At 42.7% G+C, this 19,963-nt stretch overlaps 1 protein-coding gene across 1 annotated transcript in view; it reads right to left on the bottom strand.

The window, feature by feature from the left end:
- GALNTL6 (polypeptide N-acetylgalactosaminyltransferase-like 6) overlaps nucleotides 1-19,963 on the bottom strand; it is a 934,188-nt gene that overhangs the window by 864,837 nt on the left and 49,388 nt on the right. The window lies entirely within an intron of this gene.

Below are 19,963 nucleotides of genomic sequence, written 5' to 3'. Positions count from 1 at the left end.
ACAGTTCGAGTGGCCAAGGTCTGGAACGGGCTCCCAAGGGAGGTGGTGCTCTCCCCTACCCTGGGGGTCTTCAAGCGAAGGTTAGATGTGTATCTAGCTGGGGTATTGTAGGCCCAGCACTCTTTCCTGCTTATGCAGGGGGTCGGACTCGATGATCTATTGAGGTCCCTTCCGACCTTAGCATCTATGAATCTATGAATCCTGTCCTTGGCTCTGCCAGCATGGAGGATTCTTAGGAGCAGCCTGCACTGGCAATATGTGTAATGGAGCACAAGGCATTCCGGGAATTGTAATTTTGTAGAGCAGCAGTGGAATTTGCTGCTGCTGGGAAGGGAACTGTCCTCTATTACTGCCACCAAAATGAACTTTTTATTTGTCCTCTCATCATGGGCTTTGATGGCAAAAATTTGGAGTGAAAGTTCTCTCCAGTAGTAGCAAACTTCATTGCTACTCTAGAGAATTGCAATTCCAAGATCACCTTGTACTGCACGACAGACACTGTCCAGCCATGCTCCTGCCCACTGCTCTGTATTGAAGCTAGGAAGGATGTGGGAGCAAAAAGAGTAAAAGTGGACTGCCCCACACACATTCTTTGGACATTCTCTGTGGGTCAGGCACCAAGAACTTTACAGTCATACAGGAAGTGGATTACCACTGAAGATAACGATTATATTACAAGTTTAACATTAGACATCTTATTAATGGAAATAAAGTTGCATCTTTTGTCCAGGTATCCCAACCCACTGAAAATTCTCTTTGAAAGACTTGTACTAACATATACAGATTCTATCAATTGCCTTACCTTGATAGTTCTGTTTTCAAGACTACATCAAATGTACATACTAAAATTTTGCCCCCATTTTTCTTTTCCTCAGATTCTCCTTTGTGTTAAGCATGTTAAATGCCTTTTCAGCACCATATCATTCAATTATGCATAAAACAATTTTTAAGGATAACTAATTAGAAAATGTAAGAAAGCACCCAACATTTATAGAAATCAAAGAATGCTCCTGTAATATGTACAACAATTTACTCGTGCTATTATAAATTTAAAAACAGCCTAAAATTTTATTTAGAAGAAAAAATTCATACAGCACATGACCTCTGTGGCCTGAGATTTAAAGGGAAACCATTAGCTTGACATCAATGCAAGGACTGAGGTGAGGCTGACTGGTCTGTCGTTCCCCTAACCCTAACTCTACCCCCCCCCTTTTTTTTTAAACATGGGCATTATATTTACTATTTTCTAATAATTCAGGACCTCTTCCAATCACCACAGGTTTTCAAAGATAATGGCCAGCACCTCTGCACTCACACTGGCCAGCTCCCTCAGCACCTTCCATTTGGCCCCATGGACCTGTACACATCCACCTTTTCTAAATAGTTCCTAACCTTTTCTTTTGCCACTGTCAGCTGCTCACCTCCTCACCAAACTGTGCTGCCAGGTGCAGTAGCCTGGGAGCTGACCTTGCCTGTGAAGACAGATAAAAAAGGCATTGAGTACTTCATCCTTTTCCATATCCTCTGTCACTAGGTGGAAATGGAAATTTCCATTTTCACTGACTGGCCTTCTTGCCTGCATTGCATGCTGGCCTCTGGCTTCTTTACTATTCCTTCCATCCAGGAAGAGGACACACACCAACTGCAGGTGCTTCTTCAGCCTGACAAAGGTTTTTCAACCCAAAAGCTTGCTAAGATGCATTTCTCCAAACATTCAGTTGGTCTACTAAAAGATACCAGAGTGACCCAAAGAACCTTGTCTGCCATGTCTTTAGACCAACCCACCTACAACCTACACCCCTATCACCTGTCCCCAGTCAGCTGACCAGAAAGGCACATCTAAGCCCCAGGGCTGGGGCTGACAGGGAGAGTTCTCTGGCAGCTGCTGGAGAAGAAGCTTCTGCAGGAAAGGAAAGAAAGGTTCTGTGACAGTTTGGCTGCCTGAGATGCTAGTGCTACTGTGCTGCTTAACTGTTGTTATTTAAAGTGGTGGACGGAACTGAGGCTGTAGGGGAAGAGGTCTCCTTGGGGCACACTACTGGGTTGTGTAGAGGCCCCAGCACCAGTGAGGGCTCAGTGACAGGGGCACAAAGAGCCCAGCAACAATAAAAGGTAGAGTGAGACTGAGACCTCATTACAGGGACGATATCAATATACTTTCTGCGAGGCATGGGGTGTGGTAAGGGATGGTTGGAGCTATGCATCTAGCCTATAAGGCTTAGGGTATCCCCTTGAAGCACCTACTTAGAGCGGGTCCCAGCAAGGGGTCCAAAAACCTACAGGGTTTAGTGGAGTCCATTAGGACCATGACTGAGCTAAAGCTCGAGTGCTTTTATCTTTTCCTACAAGACATAACAGTAGGCAAGAAGAGAAGGCACCCGCAGGGCAGAGCTGGCACAGTCACAGGGCCCTAAGGGTATTGTGGCCATCTCTAGGGACCCTACTCCATGACAAAGTGCAGGTTCCCAGAAACTTGACAGGCTTCATGGCCTCACCAGGGAGTACCATGCCTGCTGTTTTCACCAGAATCAGGCAAGAAATGACCAAGTTATAGGCATGTTAGTCATTCCCCATTATAGCCTATGGCCAAAACACCAAAACAACATCAAAACAGCATCAAAACCTGAAACAGTTTCAGCCTAAATGAAATGAAACAGTGATTCAAAATGCCGAAACAAATCATGGTCCCGTCGAAATGCCAAATCCAAAACTGAAACTAAGCACAGGCATTTTCCACAGCCCCAATCAGTACTGAAAGAAGAGGGAGGGAAGAGAAGGTTGGGTGGGGAGGGGATTGGTTTGAACAGGAATCCACTATAGTTTACTGAAATTGACTCTGAAAGAAGTTACCTACAAGACAACAGAAATTTTAATTTGAAGAACTATAGGGTTGGTCTGTTTTATACTCAAACAACTAGAGTATGTTTTGTTTTCACTCTAGGTTTCCTTGTCCTAAAATTAACCTAATTTTTATTCTAGAATTACTGAGACATTAAAGCCAGATAATTTTCTATTATAGAACAGATTTTGTACAGAGGTTATAGAGAACTGTGGGACTGGCAGGAGGCACTAATTGGGTCTTTCAGCCTTGCTCTTGCAATCAGATTAACCTAAGCCTTTTGGGTCTCTGCATGAGTACAAGTGTTCACAATAACAGATCCCTTTACAGGACTAAAATATTGGAGTGAAAACACTACTAGGTGTTTTTTTAAAGCTTATTTCTTTTTCCTATCATTACTCCAAATATAAAAACCTTGCACTTCTTAGCAATGAAAAGGTTGACAGAGTTATTTAATCTGGAGAAGAAAAGACTGAGGGGGGGATTTGATAACAGTTTTCAAATAGCTGAAAGGTAATTGCAGAGGGGATGGAAATCGACTCTTCTCTGTGGCTTTGGGAACAAGACTAGAACCAATGAACTCAAGCAGCAAAGGAAATCTATATTTGAGATTAGGAGGAATTTTTTGACTCTGATGGAGGTCAAGTATTAGAACAGGCTAGCTAGAGGAGTTGTGGAATCCTCAACCCTGGAGATTTTCAACACCAAGTTAGACACTTGGCTGGAATGATTTAATCAGAGATGAGTCTGTCTTGAGTAGGGTGCTGGACTAGATAACCTTGTGAGATCCCTTCCAGCCCTACTTTACTATGGTTTTATAATCCTATGCTGCCAGTAGAATTTAGTTTAATCACCTGCTCATTTTCTCTTCTAGTTTTTCTGATAAAGATTCATTTTGCTGAAATACTTAAGTCTTTAAAATTTGATCACAGATACTATTGTGTATACATGCAGTTTTTCATGCCCCTGTTATTTTGGGTTCACTCTAATGCCTTAGGAAAAATCTGTTTGCACCTTTTTTCCTAAACATTATTTCCTCTACAAGACTTATTAATCCACTCCCTTCATTTTCCCTTATTCATCTCCAAGATTTTGCTATACATAAATCTGAAAAAAAAAATGCATGGAAATCAATGGAGCACTTTTTGAATCAGGTTCTGTGTACTGAAGCCTCATATATTTTAGCACATTAACAGTGGAACTATTCATCTAGGTTAAATGTACAAATGGATCATGCCCCATGTAGTATGCACTTTCTTCTTTATTTATCTTTAATGTCTCCATTCTAACTACCTTGTTCATATGAATATTACTAGTAATTCCATGAGGACCATTCCAGTATGTAAAGACTTCAAGTAAAAGCACCTTTGCACATGCCTTTCTTTGTCAGTTGTTTTATTTTTGGATCATTTTGCTTCTTTGCAGGTACTCTTCTTAGAGTCTACAAAATATTTCCATACTGAGGCCTTGTATAGCAAGTTCCAGACAAGAGTGACAACTTACTGTTGGGTTATTATTCCCTGTAAAATGGAGTATAATAAATGCTGCAAGTCCATCTTCTTTATCTTGGTTTTACCAAACCTCACTGCACCTAAGAAAGGATTTCCCTGCTGCTAGGAAAACACCAAAGTGCTTATCTCTACCCACTTTTTACTGGTTTTCTAATTTTGTGCTCAAATCATCTAAAGACAATTTAACAAGGGGTTGATGCTCTGAATCCTTGAAGTAAGAAAATCTGTAAATAAGCAAAACAATATTACTGAGCAGTCAAATTCCCTTTTTACTATGATGAATATATTTTAAAAAATAAACTCACTTTTCAAAAATTACCCTTCAGAAACCTCATGCTATGCAATTTGTATCCAGATTGATTAGCTATCTAGCTTTTGTAACTCTGAGAAGAGTCTCTATTCAAAATCTATTGAAAGTGTCAGAACCATGCATGTTTTTAAACATATATATCCTGCACCCGTCGGGCCTCGATCATTCGGTCCCGTGCCGCTCGGCTCTGGATATGTAGGGCTGTTTTTCGGTCTGTCCCTCTGGTCTCAGGAGATGGATGTTTCTCCCCGGGGCAGTCTTTTCCCCAATCCCGCCTGCCAGGACTTCGATGACTCTTTTAGTGGTGGGGTCCGACTACAGGGGCTTGTCTATGTCCAAGGCCTTAGGGCGGAAGTCTTCTGTGAGGCTCCAACCTCCCCTGTACCTCACCCTGAACCCAGCCACAACGAAGTGCAGATGTCCTTCACGGCCTGCCCTCCCCTGTGGGTAACCTAGTTTTCCCCAGAACTATGCACCAGGTCTCGCACAAAACCCAAGCTACCCATTATGGGCCCGCCTGACCGTCTCAGTCCTCTACTTGGCAGAGCCTTCCTTCCTACCGGGTGAGCACTAGGGGTTTATGTCGCCCTCTGTCCAGCCTTTCCAAAGGTGGAAAACAAAAAAAAAAACCTAATAGAAAAGACTATCTGCAACACTCATGACCTTCTAACTACTACCATTGGGCAGCTTGGTGTGAAGGTGCCCTAATTAGCCCTGACCCACAACTGGCCGTTCCCCTAGTGCCACCTTCTTCCTTTTTATCAGAGAGTGCTCTACAAATTAAACAGACCCTCAACATCCTTTCCAGCTCGGGCTATCGTCTATCCTCAGAAGGGCTACTTTATGTCCTTGATTCTATTTTCCAGCAGCCCCTGTAGCTGTTGCAGCCTTCTGCCTCCCACTTAGGATAGTCCCTGGAGCCGGGTTACACTTGTACTGCTCCCTCTTGACTCAGTACCTTGAGTCCTGTCGATCTCTCTTCTTCTTTAGGGCCCACCCTGGGTACCCAACTCACCTGTCTGGTCTCTGGAGCCTCTCCCAGGAGTCCTGCGTCGGGATGCAGTTTGGCTTCTTCTTTCTTCCTTAGCCTGTCATGTGTGTCTCTCTCCTGGAGAACTCTGAGACAGCCTTCTGCCCCGTGAGAGGCGTTCCTGCTTTCTCTATCTTCAGGGAGGGGTCCTGGGAGTACCTCCCCTGTTGTCCTTCTCACCACCCTCCTCTCCTCTGCCTCACTCGCCACGCCTCTTATTTCCCCATGCTGATTTTCCTTCCCCCTCTCTCCAGCTGGCCACAATTTCAAAAAGACACGGCTAACAAGCCATGTAGGTCCCGCCGCCGCTTCCGGTCCTGCCGTGGTTCCAGCTGCAGGTAAGGGGTTTTCCCTCACTCTTCCTTTCTTTATGACTCCCCTGGGGTGTGCTGGCCCCCAGGGGTCTCCCTTGGCCCCTTGGGGTCCGTCCCTTGTGTTTTCCCCGTGACATATCCCACTGCTTTGAAAACATGCCTTGCGTAAGTAGTTAATATAAATGAAATAAGGAAGACATTTTAAAGTGAAAATCAACCTTTAGGCTCAAATCCCTGCTCAGAACAACATTTATGTGCAAGTTCAAGCATGTATGCAAGTCTCCTTGAATCCAACAGGCCTTAAACATGCAAAAAAAATAGGGAAATAAAAAATTAAATGATGTAGAAAGGGTAAATAATAGGGATCATTTTTGTTTGGTTTGCCACAAATAAAGATTCTCTTCTCTCACTGCTGGAAGGACCTGAGAAGGCAGAGATTATTTCCCTAGCTGTCACATCAACATGCAGAGAAACTGGAAAGGATTCAGAGGTAAGCAACAAAGATGATAAAGGAATGCAAGCATTATGAGGAAAGGTTGAGAGAATGTGTTTCATCTAGAGAAAAGGAGATTAAAAGGGAGGGTACAGGATGATGTGGCAGTTTTCAAATATTTGAGACCCTGCCACAGAGAAGAGGGAGAACCATTGTTCTCTTGCCTCGGAGGGTAAGACATGAATCAATGGGTTTAAACTTCAGAAGAGGCTGGCAAGACATCCATCTAGTTAAGGAATCTGTGCAGGGTGTTGGATAAAACTTTGAGTTCCTTTCCAGCCCTATAATCTTATGTTTCTAAGGTTTAGAAAAAAACTTGGACTAGAAAAAGTCTTTAATGAAGAGCAATACAGCCTAATTTTAAGAGAAACAGGTTTTTAAATTTGGCTGAGCTGCAAGTTTTGAAATCAAGTATCAAGTAACATTCAGAATTTTTTTTTCCAACAAGACTATTAGGCTTTGATCCAAAGCATATTGATGTTAATGGCCTTGATTTGAATACTGTTTGGTAAGCCTGCATTATCTATGGAAGTGGATAGTCAATTGGATGGCATCAGTATTGAAAGAAAAGTTACTGAGGCTTTTGTCAGTCATGATATGTGATTCTATTCATTTATTATTTGTATTGCAATATCACAAAATAATTTCAGTCATAAACTCCAGCCACATCCCACATGCTAGCTGTAGTACTAACACAGAAGAGAAACAAAATCACTGCCCTGAAGAGTTTACAATCTAAATATCAGACAAGAAACAATAGGTGGGTACAACAGACAGGAAAGCATAATACTGGTCAGCATGATAGGCAAAGTTTTCACCATAGTAGCTGCCAAGCAACTTATTACATGAAAGACTGCCTCTTTTGATATAACTGATATCAGTGGAGGTACCTCAATAATTATTCTCTTGATCTAAAAGTTCAGTTGCTCAACTAGGCTCACACCCTCCTAGGCTTCCAGAGTACCTCTGTCAGATTCATAGATTATGAGGCTGGAAGGGACCGCAGAAGATCACCGAGTCCAGTCCCCCTGCACCAAGTAGGAAAGACAACTGGGGTCAGGTGATCCCAGCAGGGTCACCGTCCAGTCTCCTCTTGAAGATTTTGAGGATAGGAGACTGCACCACCTCCAGAGGGAGCTTATTCCAGTCTGGACACCCTAGCTGTGAAGAAGTTTTTCCTAATGTTGAGTATGAAATGGGTCTTTTAGGAGTTTGTGACCATTACTCCCAGTTTTCCCCAAAGGTGCCCTGGTGAACAGTTGTTCACTGAGCCCTTGATTTATGCCCCTGATGTAGCAGTAAGCTGCTACCAAGCTTCTTCTCAGCCTTCTCTTTTTCAGGCTGAAGAGTCCCAGGTCCCTCAGCTTTTCCTCATATGGCTTGCCGTGCAAGTCTCTGATCATACATGTGACCCTTCTCCGGACTCTCTCAAGCTTTACCACACCCTTGTTAAAGTGAGGTGCCCAAAATTGGATGCAGTACTCCAGCTGTGGTCTCACTAAAGCCAAGTAGAGTGGAAGAATTACTTCCTTGGTTTTGCTTGAGATCCATCAAATGATGCATGCCAGAGTATTAATTGCGCTGTTGGCTACAGCATCGCACTGCTGGCTTATGTTCATACTACAATTTATTATTACCCCCAGGTCCTTTTAATTCATAGTGCTGTTCAGACTGGTGCTGCCAAGCCTGTAGGTGTGTAGGGGATTGTTCATCCCCAGATGGAGTACTTTACATGTCTCAATGTTGAACTTCATCTGGTTCTGACTCGCCCAACTTGCCAACCTGTATCTAAAGCCTATCTTCAAGCATGACCACGCTTCCCCATAACTTGGTGTCATCTGAAAACTTGGCCAGTGAGCTCTTTACCCCCACATCCAAATCATTGATGAAGTTGTTGAATATTACTGGATCAAGCACCGACCCTGAGGGACACCACTGGCCACTTCTCACCAAAACGACACAAATCCATTTATTAGAACTCCCTGGATCCTACCCCACAACCAGCTTCATACCCACCTAACTGTCTCACATTTAAGCCCACAATCCTCCAATTTTGTCACGAGAACATTGTGGGATACCAGATCAAAAGCTTTTTGGATGTCTAGGTATACCATGTCAACCGCCTCTCTCTTGTCTAAGTGGCAAGTTACCTAATAATAAAAGGAGATGAGGTTTGTAAGACAAGACCTGACCATGATGAATCCATGCTGGCTGTTGTTCAGAATCCTACTTCTGGAAGCCTATCACACATAGAGTCCTTAATAATTTTTTCCACGATTTTCCCTGGGATACAAGTTAGGCTCATTGGCCTATAGTTACCCAGGTCCTCCCTTCTCCCCTTCTTGATGATGGGCACAACACTGGGCACTGTCCATGCTGCAGGGTCTACCTGACAATTTCATTGCCAGCCTTGGTCAAGGGACCTAGACTAAGCTTTAGAAGTGTTGCAAAGAAGAAGGCCCAAAGCCTGTTTCTGAGTGACTGTAGTATGAACCTTTGCAGATGTGACAACCAGCATGGTCAACAAAGGAAAGGAGGGCATCAAACACAATTAAACAAAACAAGGTCTGGAAGGAGATAAGGAAGGACCAGGGATGAAATAATCCAAATACACCATATCATAGTTTTATCTTAAAATATTAGTAGTAGGGATTGATGTAACCAGATGTATTAGATGTTATTTTCCTGTAATAGATAACTTTTTGTTAAGAAAGAGGGAGTGTTTCATTTTGAAGAAATTTAGATAGATAATTAGCTATATAATTTGTAAAAACAAAAACAGCCTTGTCAGAGAAGACCATAAACTAAGGTAACAAACAAAACAAGACAAACCCCCCCCCAAAAAACAATGGGCCAACAATGAGTAGGGCCCTTGAGCAGCACTTCACAATGGGTAGGGCCTTACCAAATTCACAGTGGAAGTGGGCTGCATTGCAGCGCCTTTAATCTTGCAGATTGGGCTGTGGACCCGTTTCTGCCTCTTTTATCCATAACCAGTCCAAAAGATTACCTGTAAACCTTATAGAAGCTGTGGGCTAAAAGGGGGACAGACTATGTGTGTCCTTCAGAGGACTTATTTTTATACAATGTCCAATACTGTGTATGTGTAGATATGTCAACTGTGTTGTTTTGTTTTGGGGTTTTTTTAATAAAAGCAGGTTAATGTACTTAACCTACGTAGTTAGTGCTAGTTGCAAGTTAAACACATAGTGACTTCTTTCAAAATCTACGTGAAGAAGTTATAAAATGATCTGGGTGGGAAATGATTTGAGATTACAAATATACTCCAGTTCTGTGTCTGTGTCAATTCTGTGTCAGGATGATACATTAAAAAGTACTAAACTGCAAAACAGCTATATGGTCTATACTCATAGGGGAGACCTTGGCTTAAGTCCCTAGTCTGCATCAGGCAAGCAACTTGAAATTGCTCTATCCACCAAAATCCTAGCTACAGTAGAGTAAGTATTACTCTTGTTCCTCAGTTGTAACTAAACAGACTTTGGGCCAGTGATTGCCCATACAGCCCAGTAACTATGACACGTACCTGGTAAATAGGAAAACTAAGTATAACCAATAAGGCAGAGCAAGAATGTGGGTGCCTGTACATGATTGTGGAGGGAGCTTGAATGTGTTGTAATTACATTGCATTGGAGCAGACTCGATCAATCAAGTTTGCTGGAGCGTGGTAATTACCAGATTCCAACAGCCTCCCACATTCTATGAATCAGCGTCCCTGCACTTCAAAATGGTGGCAGGGGCACTTGAACTAAAGTTCATTTGACCTTTAGTTCAAGTGCCCCCACCACCACCATTTTGAAGTGCCTCAGTGTCACTGATCATTTGTGCATCAAATGTGCATCATTTGAGCTTTAGTTCAAGTACCTACACCGTCATTTTGAAGCACAGATACTGGGCACACTGTGGCACTTTAATTAAAGTGGTTCTTGAAACAGCTCTAATTAAAGTGCTGCCTCCCTTACCCCCAGAGCATGTGTAAAAGTGCCCTTTGAGCCTAGGATTCCAACATCCCATGTCACTGCTCAAATACCCACATAATCCGGGGACAACAGGGCAGACCCTACAATGAGAGACTGCGGGGCCTGAACCTGTTCAGCCTTCACAAGAGAAGGCTGAGGGGGGACCTGGTGACCATCTATAAACTCACTAGCGGGGACCAGAAGGGGTTGGGAGAGACCTTGTTTCCCCTAGCGCCCCCTGGCATAACAAGGAATAACAGCAACAAGTTGTTGGAGAGTAGGTTTAGATTAGACATCCGTAAGTACTACTTCACAGTTAGGGCGGCTAGGAGCTGGAACCAACTTCCAAGGGAAGTGGTGCTGGCTCCTACCCTGGGGGTCTTTAAGAAGAGGCTTGATGCCTACCTGGCAGGAGTCATCTGAGCCCAGTTTTTCTCCTGCCCAGGCAGGGGGTCGGACTTGGAGATCTACAAGGTCCCTTCCGACCCAACTTCTATGATTCTATGATACCTGGTTTATAGCTATTCTGGACTAGTCAATCTCAGTTTTTTTTCACCAGAAAGTCTATCCTAGGCCTTTTTCCATCAAAAGTTTTGTCAAAACCAGAAACTGAAACTTCTGTTAGAAGTGTAGATTTAATCAAAACATTCTTCACTTCCCCTACTATAAAATATCAAGTGAATTACTCTGCTACCCAACAACCCATTAGAGTATCAAGGGGCCATTACAGCTCATACAGAAATACTATGCAATTCAAGCTGTCCATAATTACTTTTATTATTCTACAGCATTGTACTCACTATTTTCTCAAGGGCCCCTGCTGGACATATTCCAGAGTAGATTACAATACTTATGTGCGTACCCAAAGATGATAAACTATATTCATATCCCTGCCAGACTTCTTAAATTCCAAATTTCTTTGCTAATGTAAGTTTGAATCAGACTTGGTTAGTTTGTTATTATATATTTTCCCTGATGTGTGTTTAAATAAATGTTTCTAAAACAGAAACTCTTTGGTTGATTTGGAAGGTAGAAAGTGATATTTTAATGAGACAGCTAGGGCATGACTCCATTTAAAAAAAAAATTGTGGTGCCAGATACAGTCCAGTAAATAATAAAGGAGGAAATGTAGTTTGTACGTTGCTTAAATGCAGGATTCTGTCTTGTGATTTTGTATAGATTTGTATGAAGATTCTGCAAGCACAGAAGCTAGTATGGCAAGGTACTGAATAACTTTTTTCCTTATTTTGGCTGATTAACTAAATAGGACTAATATTTCAAAACAAACTCTTCACATATATCCCATTACTCAGCTGAATCTGGTGAACTGGGTAGACAAGGAAGTACATTTTAGAGCAGAGCCCCTCTGTGAAGATGGCCAAACACCAGGCCTGTCTGTCCCTTTTAAGCAAGGGAGTTTTCAGTTTAAGTAGTTCCATTGATCATGGCTTCTATAGCATCACAGAGGGAGAAGGGATTTTTCATATAGTCAGCTACCTTGATTTACTGGAACAGAGCAAAGGAGATGCGCCATTCTGGTGAACCAACTGCATATCCGTTGGCTATTTTTTGGGAAGTAATACTAAGCTTTTTAGCTAAAAAAGAATGAAAGTGTCAGGAGAGAGAATTTTCCAAAGAAAGTTTCTTTTTTCCTTGCTAACAATGATATCCCCTAACATTATACCATGCCATTATACTATTTTTCTATAAAATTAGGTTTTCTATATACAACAAAATACAAAGAAAAACAGTACCTTTTAAAATGCTGCTGCATAATAACTCACAGTAATTGCCTGGTGAACATTTTATATCAGTTACAGCATTTAAAAAACAGTTTCACTTGTAGATACACCAGTAATGATATTTCAACTGCATCCGTTCTGGTAAGTTTGATTTAACAAAATTTAACCTGATACCTTCTCACTTTTAATATTTTGACCTTTCCAACCCACAAAGTATAGCCCATGGATGTAAACATATGACCTGATAACCAGATTAGTCTTTCTTCTGTAACAAGAAAAATAATTTTGGGCAGCTAAAATGAATTTTTACTTCACAAAAGCACTAGGTTATCAATTACCTTCTCTGTCTGACCAGAATAGTTCTATATGATTCTACTGTTCTACACCTATAAAACAAAAATATTAATCATTACTATAGTAGTATATACCAACTATCTTTCAGTTTTGCTAACACATAGGAAATGAATTCATTTTTTACTGAAACCACAGTCTTGCTCCATTGGGACTGTTTGTCAGTTCCTTTAGAGTGACACTAAATCAAGTTGCAACACACTGTAATGTAAATCACAGTCTAATTTGCTTGTCACTGTGTTGTGACTCTTGGTTAAAAATGCTTTTTAATTGTAACTATAAATTATACATTAACTATTCTTAGTGGCAGTTTCAATACTACATCAGGTTATTTCTCTCCTGGGGGAGGGGGAAACTGAACAAGTGGCACAAGCTATGATAGAATATTTTTAAATTGTAATTTTCTGTGGATTGATGATGATGATCATTTTTATCTCCCACTAAAAACCAAAAAAAGGATAATCAGGGACTTTTCTATTCCAGAACGCATGAGGGAAAATTATCCTGTCTTCTTGAACCCTTCAGATTACTCCAGCTTCTCACTCATGGATTATTAGTCAGAATTTCTAAAGTAATATGAAGTAGTTTTCAGTCATGCTGAGAAATAAGCTTTTCTCTTCATAAGCTAAGGCAAGGAAGTGACTGAAGATAGAACAAACTAGATTTTTTTTAATTCAATAATTTTTAATGCTTCAGAACTTTGCCATCATTGAGGATAGAATTCTCTCTTCCCCACACAAGTACCTCAAGTCATGAGAAAAAAAGGTTCCCCATGCGACTCAACTCTCTGTGCCCAAACAATGTTGACCTTTTTCTGGCAGGTATTACACTTTTGGCACGGCACCTTTGGGTGCCTGCCACTTTAAGGGCAGAGGCAGGCAGCTACCAGGTGCCTGATGAGGGCAGCCATTTTGAACAAGGCATATAAAGGCTGCAGTTTGCCGCATCCAGGAGAGGCAGAAACATTGCCTAGCTGAGCTGCAGCAGGAACAACCTTGGAGGTAAGGGCAGGAGTTTATGGGGCTGGTTTGGAGGCTCCTGGTCCTAGGCATGACCTAAAACTGCACCCTGCTGGTGAAGGGTGGTGTGGTGGGGCTCCTGATGGTGCAGGAGTCCCCAAGAAATGCCAGGCTAGTTACCTCCCCAGTGAAAGGTGAGGAGGGACACCTTAACCCCAGCCCCCATCTTTGGGTGAGCTTTGGAGGAAACTGGGGAAGTAGTGGGGGCTAGGTATGTCCATGTGCAGGCACTTGAGCCTAGCAGGGATGCAGATCCTGAAGACCCCAGAGCGGGTAGCATATGGGAGTAGTGGGGGCCAGGTATGCCCACGTGTAGGTGCCTGAGCCCAGTAGGGATGAGGTCCTGGAGGCCCCAAAGTGGATAGTATGGAGAGCATTGGGAGGCCCCACACACAGTAGGGATGAAGTGCTCATAGGCCTAAAGGGGTGTGTGTGTGTGTAAGGGGGCTGAGTAGGACTGGAGTCAGAGTAAGCCTGAAGGACAGCCCAAGGGGCCTGCTGAGTAGGATCTAATGGGTGAACTTGTGAACAGCCCTGTGAGTTGTGCCCAGTGAGAGGATTGGGGCAGAATTAGCCCAGAGTTTGGCATAAGGCTAACCTATGTAGAGTAGGGGAACACATGGGAACTGAAGGTTCTGTGTGGCAAGGCCAGTATGAGAGTAGTGAAACCTTGCCCAAGAGGGGCCACTCAAGGAGGAGCAGGTCAGTAGAGTGTGGCCCAGTAATGTGCAGTATGACAGACCACCTGGTGAGAGAGGGGTGGAGTGGAAGAGGCCTCCTGTGAGAGGGGAGGTGGTATGTGTGTGGAGCCCAACTTTGGACTCCATTTGCTTCAGTCTCAGACTGGGAGTAACCACTCCAGCAAACACTTCATGCCCAGTGGGAGCTTCACGCACTTTGTGGACTGGTGCTTCCTCCACCATGCCTGCCTCGACTGCCTAGCTCTGAATGGGGCTGTCCGCTTCAGCCACCGGGACAAGAAACCCTGATGGTGCAGCAACACAACAGAGACCCTCCCTCACATGCTGTGGAGCTTCAGGCCACATACCAGAGCCTGGCAGCTCTGCCACAACACAAGCCAGGACTGCTTGGTGAGGGCCATCCCAGCCACAGTGGAGGAAATCTCCATGAACCGCACCATCCCGGGCTGCAAGAGCCAGATTCACCCTAACATCATAATCACCAACTAAGAGGCCAAGAAAGTCATGATTGTGGATGTGATCATCCCCTTTGAGAACCGGTGCCAAGCCTTCACCAATGCCCAAGCTCGCAAGTGGGAGAAGTATGCCCTGCTGGCCAACATCCTGAGGGGCTGCGGCTACAGGGCAAGGAAGTGATGGTTGACACACTCATCGTGGGAAAACTCAGAGCCTAGGACCCCAGCAACAAGAGCATCCTGCATGCCTGCTGCATCGTCCACCGCTACGCCAAGCTGATGCGCTGCCTCATGGTGTCCAACACTATCTGCTGCGCCCGTGACAACTACGTAGACACATCACGGGCCACCACCAGTAATCCAACCCCACCAGATGGACCATCACTGGACCGAACCCAGAGGGGACCGTGTGAACTCCCCTCTGCACCTGATGGACTTCACTTCGAGAAGAATCTTCAGCAACGGACCCACCCCACTCCATCCAAAGAGGACCCCCACAATGAGACTCTATATGGACCAAGACACTTTCTGCAACCTACTTCCTCTACCATTGCGGACCATTGTACGGGTTTGTGTGTATCTATCTTCTTTCTCTTGCAGCATCGCAAACTTCCTCCCTCTACCTCCAGGCTTAGTTGGCTAACATTGTATTTTCTGTTGTGTTCCCCTCCTCACCCCCATCCCTCTAATGTTAGTCCCTCACTCGGGTGATCTGTATTTCCCTACTGGCTCTGTTATCTTTTTAGATTCACAATCCTAAACATCTGCTAATAAAATTGATCTGGGTGCCATCTGAAGGTCATGGGCTGCGGTGTAGGAGAGGTCAGAGCCACAGATAGCAACCCCTGACATCAGGGAAGTAATGAGCTGTCTCGTGCACATAGCATCCATATATAGGAAAGACAAAGTCATGACAGGCGGGATTGGGTGGATTGCCCGTAGAGACAGGTCGGTGGGCCGATATGAGACCCAGCCCTGAGAGTTGCCACTGGATACACACTAGAACCTGGAATTTATTTTCCTCTAACCCCCCTGAAGAGCCATCAAGCAATGACCTGAACTTACCTGCACCATGATGTGAATTAATGCCAAACAGATGACAGACTTTGTATTGCATTACTGACGCCCATTATCCAATATCAGAAAAAATGCTTCAAAGAATTTAAAAATCAACTGCATAACTCACTTATGTTATTCCTTACAGTTACTCATTTAATACAGTTTATCTGTTTTAGTAGATAAGGCTATACCTAAGAGGTCTACTTGTCTGTACATGGCTATAGCTTCAGACCACAGAGGGTTTGTACATACTGCAGTCTGCAGCATAGCGTATAGCAGTGATTCTCAACCAGGGTGACATGGCATCCTGGGGGATGTCATGCAATATTAGCATGGGTGAGTGTGTAAACATGATTCACATGTTAAAACCAACTTTATACCAGTGCTTTGCGAATCTCTCATGGACTCACTAATTCTTCTCAAACAGATTTACAACAGGTAATATAGTTTTTGTGTTAACTTACACAACCACAAATCGTTTGAGATCTGGTCACCTGAGAGATTTCCTCTTCCTTCTGCGTATTTGAGGGACAGACTAGAAGTAACTGGTCTGAATGTTTTTAAAAATCCATCGAGTGTTATTCAAATGTAAATACAACTCCCTAAGTCTTCAGGTACTGACATGTCCTTAACTGTCCTAGACCTGCAACTTGCTCTGCTGTTTAAAAAAAAAAAAAAAAAAAAAAAAAAAAAATTGAAGGAATGAATTCACTGGAACTTCGTACAGGCACACAAGTCTGACTCCATGTGGAGACTGAAAAGAGGTGGATTGCTGAGACTATAATGAAATTTGTTTTCACCTCATTCATATATCAAAACTGCTTTCACAAGATAAAAATGTTGTGTCTGCCTTATGTGACTCATTTTTTGCATCATTCCAGAAGAAAAAGTAGTATAATTTAAATCTAAACTATATCAATGCCATATCAGAATAAGATGATTCCCAGATTTTCTTCCAGTGATGGCCACACTCGAAAGAGAATATAACCATTGAAAAATTAAATTGTTTCCCAAGACTTTTGTTGTAGTTTCCACTTGAGATTGACTCCGAATATTTCAATTTATTTGTGAAATTGTGCTGTTTATTGCATCTTTTAAAAAATGTTTTCTAAAATCTTTTACACAAATCTTCCCTATGACATGTTCGTCATACACAAGTCAACAAAAGGCTGATTCAATTTATATATCCTTTGTTTTGGCTAAAAGATAAAATCTTTTTTTGCTAATTTATATCCAAAGAGCTTTAGGATATTTTTATGCTAAAGCTGCCCTACAGCATGTAAAAAAACAAAGGTTATACCAGCAGTTATCAAATATGAAAGATTTATATTTACTTTAATGTAACTAAGGGTAATATTGTATCTTTTTCCAAGAGGGATTCTCAAATTCCATTTAGTCTACATACTGGAGAACCAATAAATATTGATAGCATACTTTATTAGAACAACTCAATAATCCTCAAGGTTTGCATACCTCTCGCCCTTCTATCCACTGACTGTTCAAAGCAAGTCTAGAGGAATATTCCTTTTCCTACTCAGAAATCATTATTATAAAATGCATGCCAAAGGAGAGTGCAAAGAGGAATTGCATGGCTCAGAGTTCTGCTAACAGAGTATCTTTTAGATTCTAGCAATGTGACCCCACTCCCATAAGAGTAAGCAGAATAAAAAAATTCCCCAATGACTTCAGTGGAAGGCGGATCATGTATTGTTTGAATTGTTCTGACAGAACTAAAGATTAGGAATCCAACGTGTGTTGTGAAATGAGATGTTGGGAAGATGTCTACATCCAAAGCACCATAAAAATTTGCAAGATTTGAAACCCTTATTTAGCATTCTAAAATGGTGGAGTATATTTTAAAATCCGGAAGTAATCCTACCATGTCAAATTCATAGTACCAGAGTTGTCTGTTTTGGGAAGATTGGCACTATTGCTTTCTATGCTTTCCCTAGAAGTACCATGTTAGCTGCTAAATACGTAAGTTTGAAAATAAGGCCCTAAATCTCATGTGTGTACCTACTTAAAAAATCCCAGCTTATGGAAGTGCTGAGCATCCACAACACACATTGCAGTTTTCAGAACTTTGGCCTGGTTCTTTTCAAGAAACTCAAAAGACAGATCCTGGATAGTTGGTAACAGTCTCATGGGGCAACAAGACAAAAGGAGTGGAGACCCCTTTTCTGGGTCTCACCACAGTGGGAGAGTCCCATGGCCTGAGGGCAATGTGTCTGGAAGCCCTGTGATGGGGAAATACTTACCCGACACAGGCACAGAGGCAGAGAGCCAGCAGACAATAGAAGAACCATCCACACCCTTCATCAGCTGTTTTTCTGTGTGGACGGAGCCCACGCAGGGCAGTGGTGTCACCCAGCAGCTCTGGCTGGGGAATTAAAAAGCCGGCTGCCGGGCAGAGGCAGGGGCACACCAGCTGGAAGGCAGCATGTGAGCTTCTAGCTAGCTCGATTGGTACAGGGGCTTCAGGCAGGGATCCAGGACAGGGTCTCAAACAAGAGGGGTCAACAGAGTGGTGCCTGGCATGGGAGCCAGGAGAGACGCCAAGAAAGTAACCATCAGTGAGCACATGTGGACTCTTGAGTAGAGAGGGGAGAGCGTTACCTCTGCATTCCCTTTTTCAGTTTGTCAGATTTTTGTGAAGATTATAGTTATCCCTGTACTATGTCTAGGGCTAAGGAATCAGAGGGCCCTCGGGGACCCCAGGCAGAGGTGCAGAGAGCAACCTTCTGGGTCCAAAAGGGGAGGCACAGGCCAAGACTGGCCGAAGAGACCCACGTCCTGCAGACGGCTTGCTAGATACAAGCTGTGGGCAGAAAACCAAATTGGGGTAGGTCAGCAGACAAAAGAAGACCTCTCAAGATCCAACATGTTGGAGCGCAGAAAGGGTATAGCAGAGGTGGAGCCCCAAGAATATCTGCAGGTACCACCTCCATGCAAGGCCCAACTCCATGAGAACCTCTGCATTAGAACAAGAAATCAAGACATGGTGGGTGAGTACCAGGGCTTCCCTTGGGAGGTGATGCACGATCAATGCAGGTAACCGAGATGGTTCTCAAACAAAGCAGTAACACCTGAGCCCGAGATGCTCAGGAGTGTCTACTCGAGTTCAGACAGGCACACAGTCATAACTTCTTTGATACCAGGTAAATAGAGCTATGACAATTTTACCCTAGAAAAGTCTTGCTCTCACTCTCAATAAAAATATTCAAAAGTATTAAAGATTTGCTATTCTGGAAATACAAATCAATTTGCTTTCCCAATAATAGCAATTCAGAAAACATGGAACATAATTTTATAAGGATCTGTAAGTGTCCTTAGTACCTCTGAAACTAAGAACACAAGTTAAGTACCTAATCTAATAACACAGTTTGAATATTTTCATTTTCTGTTTCTTTGTCTAACATATGGCCCCTCTTATTCAGCTATCCTTTTTTCAGAATCAACAAGATGCAAGTTCTCAAAATCAAGTTGGAAAGCTCCATCCTCATGTCTTTCACTGAAGAAACAAATTAACACTCCTGTCTCTTTATAGATACACCTCTGAAAATTGGCAATACATGTATTCATTTCATATATATACAGGTTCTGAGGGTCAAAAGAGAAGTCTAATTAAAACAAAGAAGGATCAGTTAAATGATAGTGACAGTGAATATGCATAGATTGCATAGATATTGCCAGAAGAGAGAGATTATTCAAAACCCCATCTAGAAACAGGGAAGAAAAACATTGTTACCCACTTGCTCACTTAGTGAAGAGGGCTTATTTTATTGATAATTTAAAAATCCTTTGTGTTTTGCTGCTTACCTCTAAAAATATGCCCTTAATATGAGAAATAAAATCTTCAGGTTTTGTATACTTAACATCACCCAGGCCATAGTTCAACCAAACAGTTCGACATATCCTTAACTTTATACCAATTTTTCATCCCCATGATTTTTTGTTTTACAATATTTTCTCATATATAACTTACATCTTTTTCCTCCCAACTCACCTGGTAGAAATTGGGGTTTGCATCAGAAGCAAGAAAGAAGGACCCTGATGTGTCTAGAAATTTGGTAGTAGGGGAGCAGTATCACTGGGAATTGTGGCTCTAGGAGCCATGACAATTTATGTTGCCACTGCTCCCTGACCCATGCAAAGCCTCTCA

This window comes from Crocodylus porosus, unplaced genomic scaffold, assembly GCF_001723895.1.
Source record: "Crocodylus porosus isolate Cpor-Errol unplaced genomic scaffold, CroPor_comp1, whole genome shotgun sequence".
In the NCBI taxonomy this organism is placed as follows: Eukaryota; Metazoa; Chordata; order Crocodylia; family Crocodylidae; genus Crocodylus; species Crocodylus porosus.
This window is presented reverse-complemented; position numbering and strand designations above follow the sequence as displayed.